Source organism: Anneissia japonica, unplaced genomic scaffold, assembly GCF_011630105.1.
Source record: "Anneissia japonica isolate Jap-2015-1 unplaced genomic scaffold, ASM1163010v1 scaffold287995_len52489_cov100, whole genome shotgun sequence".
NCBI lineage: Eukaryota > Metazoa > Echinodermata > Crinoidea > Comatulida > Comatulidae > Anneissia > Anneissia japonica.
In genome coordinates, this window is record NW_022757723.1 from 30,629 (window position 1) to 37,692 (window position 7,064).

The following is a 7,064-nucleotide window of genomic DNA, read 5'->3' on the forward strand; positions in this document are numbered from 1 at the left end:
GATATCAAGGCCACGCCCTTCCAAAGTAGTAATCAAAATAGCTACCTTTATTTCTCCACTTTTACGTGAACTGCCAGTGGCTTTCAGAAAGAAGTTAAATCTTTGCTTCCATCTCCTCCAAGCTGCTGAAACACTTGGGCCATCAAAATCAAAAGGCGAAGGCGGCTTAAATTTCAAGCACTCCATCTTAATTCAATACAGTAAATTTCGCCATTCTGACACCATGTAAGAAACACGATATTCCACATTGGGTTCATTCATTCAACTGCCTTTATTCCAGTACCGTACAACACAAACCAAGCATTAAGTAATTAGCATATAAATAAGATGATTAACATAATAGAAACACAAAGTGTGACAGAAATTCTATAGACTTCTGATTTATTTATATAAACATTCTATAACTTAATATATGTATTCTTTAGAATGTTTATATTTTTCTATAAAATAATCTCTATGGAAATACTAATAATTCTATAGAATTTTTAACAGAAATTCAAAATTTTGTAGACATTTTATAGAAACCTGTGTATTTTTCTATGAAAATTCTATCAACTTTCTATAGATTTTTTTCATAATGGTAATTTTCTATAAGTTATTCTATATAATTCGTCTAACTTTCTATAGAATTGTATGATGAATTCTATAAAGGTTTTTTGAAAGTTGGAATTCTGTACATCTATAGAAACCAAAATAAAGTTCTAAAGAAACTCTATACAGTAGATGACTGTTTTGTTCATGTTCTAAAAATATTCTTTAGAGTTTCTATCAACTTTCTAAAGAACCATATAGAGTTTTAATAGAATTCTATTAAGATATCATTTGAATTCCTATAGATTTTCTACAGAAACTCTATAGGTTAGCTTTTAGAAAATTACATAGAATCGACCTATAGAAACTCTATAGAATTCTGATTTATTTCTATAAACATTCTATAACTTTATATATGTGTTCTTTAGAATGTTTATATTTTTCTATAAAATAATCTCTATGGAAATACTAATAATTCTATAGAATTTTTAACAGAAATTCAAAATTTACCTGTGTATTTTTCTATGACAACTTTCTATAGATTTTTTTCATAATGGTAATTTTCTATAAGTTATTCTATATAATTCGTCTAACTTTCTATAGAATTGTATGATGAATTCTATAAAAGTCGATATGATTATTCAAAATTATATATAAATTCTATATAAAAAAGTTTGTTGTAGTTCTATAGAAAATAAAAATGTTTCTAAAGAAACTCTATAAAATTTTGTTTTTCTATACAAATACTCTAAGTAAATTCTATAAATTTTTCTTAGAGTTTTCTTTTTTCTACAAAATTTCTTTAGAGGTTCTAAAAAAACTCTATAGAACTCTATCGGAGTTCTTCAGGATTTCTATTTAAACTACATCAAAACTACATCTTTAGCGACCTTGTAGAAAATCTATTAAAACTCTATAAAGCTGGTTTAGAAAATCATATAGAATTAGCATATAGAAAAGCTGTAGAAATTTTATAGAATTGTTTCTTTAGAAATTCTATACATTATTTTCCTACGGGTATACCGTATCTGTTTTTAAAAACCTCAGAATGTATAAGCATTCAGAGTTTCGCCTGAGTAGACCCCACTAGAGGCTCTGTCGCTATGTCCGATCAGGTGCATTTTTACCAATTTTACCTAGGGCCCGGCAGTTATCTATGCCATAGTTACCAACCGTCACGCATCACTTCAAAGTGATATTGGATGAAACATATTTTGCAGAAACACATGCGAAATCATAAATGTGTCACGAATTTAGCACTTGCGTGATAACGAATTATCACAAAATCAGGGGAAACGTATTTAAAATTAGAAGAAATTGGTTTTAATAAAAATATAAAAACGGTATACAGTAGCTTGAGTCATTAGAGAGCCTTCTTTATCTCGTTCGAGAATCAATTCACAGAGAAAATTTCTCCTTTCCGACCAAAACAACCCAGCCAACCACGCACTTGTAGAATCTAGTAGTAGCGAGCAGTCTTGCGAGTTTATTGTTACAACCAACCGTTAAATATGTGACGGGAACACGAACTTCCTCAGCGGTTCCGTAATAATACCGTATACACTCGCGTAGTTTTAGAAGATTTTTGGTTGATATTTGTATGTATGGGGTATAAGACGACACCCTGTTTCATGGTCGGAATTCCTAATTTTTTTGTGGTCCTGTATACTGCGTCTAGCTGGATAAATGGAGCCAAATGCAAGGTTATACTTCCAATTAATACCATTTTATGAGTTTTTAAATCTTCACCACCAAAATCGTATTTTCCCATATTTAAAATTGCTTTCATTGATACAACATTCAGTTGCTTCATTGCAGTAATAAGTTTGCGTGTTAAGCTGGTTTTCCACTAGGCGAATTTATTCGCGCGAATCAAAGCGTCGGCTCGCTTCCTGAGCTCTGATTGGTTGTGCATTTTTTCGCTTCTCAAAAACTCCGATAGGAATGTGAATGCGCATGTGCATAAGCCGACGCTTTGGATTCGCGTGAATAAATTTGCCTAGTAGAAAACCAGATTTACGGACGATCCGCACATAAGACTAACATGAATATAAAAATCTAAAATCTGAATGTCGGGCGTATAAGACGACCCCCTTTTTGTCGATCGTAATTTGCTATTTTAAGCCTCGTCTATACGTGAGTATAGGCCTATACGGTATTTGTTTTAAAACCCTAGGTCACCTGAGCGTTAAAGGATTCCCCATAGTGGCGAATTCAAGGGGGGAATTTTCCATGGGGAGGACCCCCGGACCCCCTTTCATTTTGGGTATTTTTGGAAACGTTTTGAACCCCCTCTTCCAAATCATGGATCCTCCCCTGAATCATGTACCTTTGTTTGCACTAAACACTTGATCTATGTTCCCCCTTTAGGTGATGTGAGGTAAGAGAGTTTATTTAAAAGATAACAGTTACATTTAATAATTTAAATTGCTCGGATGAAATACATATTTTTTTATGAAGTTTATCCTCGTTTAAGACAGTTCAATGCAAGTTTGTACGATACTGTGTGTCTTTGTGTATGTTCCATTCTAGTAGAGGTTCTATCTCTTTTGAATTTCTTTTGAATATAAATTAAATACTGTACTTAATTAATTTATTATTGCCCACTTGAATTGTATAGCCCTAGGTGCTGCAGTGTTCTTTATGGAAAGCACATCCAATTTCAAGCAAGTGTTGCAGAGACTCTGGAGTTAGGTTGCATATGGGAATGAAAAAGATAATTCTGATAGCGACATACTTTGAGTTATTGCTTTAAGTACTGCGACAATATCATTCAGAGGCGAATTCAGAAAGTTTAGATAAAAAGTATTTATTAAAGTTTTCATAGATTTGTTTTAACGCCAGTTTGTGTTACGTAACTATGTCACTTAATTCATTCTAATTAAAGATCAGAGAAACGGGTTTGCCAATAACAGGACATTAACATTTTTGCTATAGATCGACTACAATGTATGTTAATATGTAGTACATTTAAATCAATTTAGATCAATCTTAATGATGTGATTTTAAATAGCAGAGGCGGATTTAGGGTGGGGAAGGGGGTGGGGAGTGGTGAAAAAAAAAAAAAAATTAATCGCCCAAACGCATAAGGTTATTTTCGGGCGTCAGCAACAAAAGAACAGGGCCTAGGCTATTTAATATTATGATGTAGCTGGGCATGTATTTTATGGTGATAGATTAATTAAAAGAAGTTTAACATTGTTCTGAGTATATTATTTGAATTTCTTCAATTTCAAACGAACGGCCTCTGATTTTATCCCAGCTAACAATTTAACGTTAAAAAAAAGTTATAAAAACGTATGAGTTTGGTTCAAAAAACGTTTTATTAAAACATTTCGAAAACATAATTTTGTGGAGTTTTGATAGCATTTTAATAACGTTTTAATGTAACGTTTTAAAAACGTTATTATAACGTAAAACTAACCTTGGTTACATCGACTTTGGTCTTGTATCACGTTTTAAAAACGTTTACGAAAGGGTTTTTATTACGTTTGTAAAACGTTATAATATTACGTTTTAAAAACGTATTTATGTGGAGTTTTTAAAGCATTTTAATAACGTTTCAATTTAACATTCAGAAACGTCATTATAACGTTATTTTAATATTTTTAAACGTTTTTAAAACATTCTTAAAATGTGTTACAATACCAAAGTCAATGTAACTAGAGTTATTTTTAAAAACATCAAAATAACGGTAAAACTTTTTGAGTTTGATCGGTGTTCCAAGGCGTTTTCAAAACTTGAACAAACGCTGTACACTGAACCGTAGATATCCTTAGGTCGGCCTCTGGTCACATGTATGATTCCAACTACATCGTGTTAACTTTGATGCTCCGGGACAAAAGAGGATAACAATACAAAATTACTTACACTTATGTAGCGTTATGTGTTTATACTTTAATGTTTAATGCGTCCTGTACTGTACTTTGTTATACTGTAGTTTAGCAAAAGCTCCATTTTAATATAGGACAAAAGGATTTACAATAATCAATATAAAAAAAAAAATAAACTAAAATCAAGTTAGAGTCAAGTGCTGACAATTCTATACTATTTCTGTAAGTACAGTTAATAAAAGATCAAGTTCCATATCATCTATTCAGTATTGGGCAAGTTCAATTGATTAAAAAAAATTTCAAACAAATATCAAAAATAAACAAGAGGCCCAGTGTACAAAAACTCCATAGTGCACACTTAAAAATCTAGGATATTCAGAAAAGCAGATGGCTACACTGTCTCTGAATCAAGCCTTGACAGAGGAAATTCATAGCCGTTCTGTCAAAATGGAACCATTTGCTGAGTAGAAAGTTGTATCAGAACCAATAAAGAGGATGTGCTACAAATCAAACGCATTCACATAATAATTGCTGTCGTCCTCATCGTTGTCATCTCTTCTGGCAACTACATCTTCTTCATTACAAACTTGCTCAAGTTTCTGTAAAGAGTGAACACAAAAATGTGTCTATTTTATTTACAGTTGGCCTTCTTTGCTTTTATACTTAATATTTCTACATGTAGGATGAATTTTAGTATTGTTTTCTGAAGTGAAGTGATTTTTCATTACTGTTAAACTTGACATAACCAAACATATTCTTTTCAATACCTCAGTAAAACATTTGTTATGTAACAGTTATAAAGTTTGATAAAGTCCCAAGGTAACACCAACTCAACAGATTTAATTACAAACGTATGTATGATCACCCCTGTTGAATATTATTTGATTCCTGCTGAATATTAGTCCTATAAACAAATTCAACAGATTAGAGTAAACACATTTATAATTAAAATAACATGTGTATGTGAAATATTTATGAAAAAATAATATAAGGTAATTAAAAATTAACATGGTAATTTAAAACTTTTCAATAAATTGTCTGAAGCCGCGCGCGAAACATGACATTCTTAAAACATTTAATTCCCATTCTAAATCAATGTATTAGTTAATATAACGAAAATAATAAATGAAAATATGATGTAATTAAACTGTTTGAAGTGATCATTATGGAATGATAAACATACGCATACAGTACATACAAGGTTAACATATCGTGCTGATAGCCCACCATTTCAATAATTAACAAACAATGACATAATATTGTATAATAATAATAAGATAAAGCCAGGACTTACAGTATTTAATAATGCATACAGAGTGCCTTTACAGAAGAACGGTGGACTTGCTTAAATGCTGTTTTAACTTTCTTCCCTCAGGTTATTGGTAACTAAAAGTAAACATATATTTATCAATTAATGGCATCAACCAAAAAATATTAAAGAAAAGTTTATAAACAATTAATATATAAAATCCACAAATGAGCAGTCATACAGGCAATGCAAAAATAGTATTCAGCACAATCAAACTGGTGAATGACATTGTGACCTGTTCCGACACTGAAAGTCAGACTTAGAAATCTTAACTGTAATATTATAGCAAGCAACTTCTCATGAAAAAATATAAAAACGTCACGCCTAAGAATCACTAGTAAAAATAATTAGACTAGGCCTATGTGCCAGTACCAGGGCAAATACAACCGGGCCGCTAGCATGCGACAGACAAGGTGCATTTTGCCTCATCCATCATGATATTCCCAGATTTGTTCTTGATTTAAAACTATGAAAAGGAACATTTGTCATTAATGCCTGGCAGTTTAATATACACTTAGGCATAGGCCTAGGCCCACAGGGGTCGTGACAAAGTGCGAGCCAGCGAGCCAATGCGCGAGCCATGCGAGCCAGCGAGCCATGCGAGTCATACATTTTAAATCCTTTTTTTTCACCGGGAAGCTTTGCTTGTGTAGTCCAGTCATGCGCAGTACATACACTTTTTCGAATGTCGATCCGGAAGTATGCAGCGCTGATAGAGATGTTGTTATAATACAGATATACAGATACATACATACAGATATATTTATATATATGTACTGTATTTATTGATATATCTATATATATATATATATATATATATATTATTTTATATATACTGTATATATTTTTTTATATATTTTTATATTTATACATATATATATATATTTATTTGTATATTTATTTATATATATATAGGCCTATGTATATATTTATTATATATTTATTTTTATATACTTATTTGTGTATATATATTTATATATTTATTTATTTATATATATAATGTATTATTGTTTTATATTATATACTGTAATTATTTATATATTTATTCATATATTTCTTTATATATTTGTTTGTTTTTTTGTAAATTTATTTATATATTTATTTGTATATGTATTTATATATATTTATATATATTTATATGTTTATATATTTATTTATATAATTCTTTAAATTATTTTTATATTTTGTTTGTATATTTATTTATATATATATTAATATGTTCATATATTTATTTATATATTTATACATATATTTATATATATATATTCATATATATATTTATATATATTAATAAGTTGATATATTTTTTTATATATTTATTTGTATATATATATATATATATATATTTATACATATATATATTTATTTATATATACTGTATTATTATAGTA

General features: G+C 29.8%; 1 long non-coding RNA gene across 1 annotated transcript in view; it reads right to left on the reverse strand.

Annotated features, from left to right (window-relative positions):
* Positions 1-3,835: 3,835 nt before the first annotated feature.
* Positions 3,836-7,064, reverse strand: part of LOC117124870 — a 14,856-nt gene continuing 11,627 nt past the window's right edge. The window contains exons 2-3 of the long non-coding RNA XR_004448034.1: positions 5,659-5,750; positions 3,836-4,963 (exon numbers count right to left, since the gene is read on the reverse strand). This is a non-coding gene — a long non-coding RNA (uncharacterized LOC117124870). The remainder of the gene's footprint in view (positions 4,964-5,658; positions 5,751-7,064) is intronic.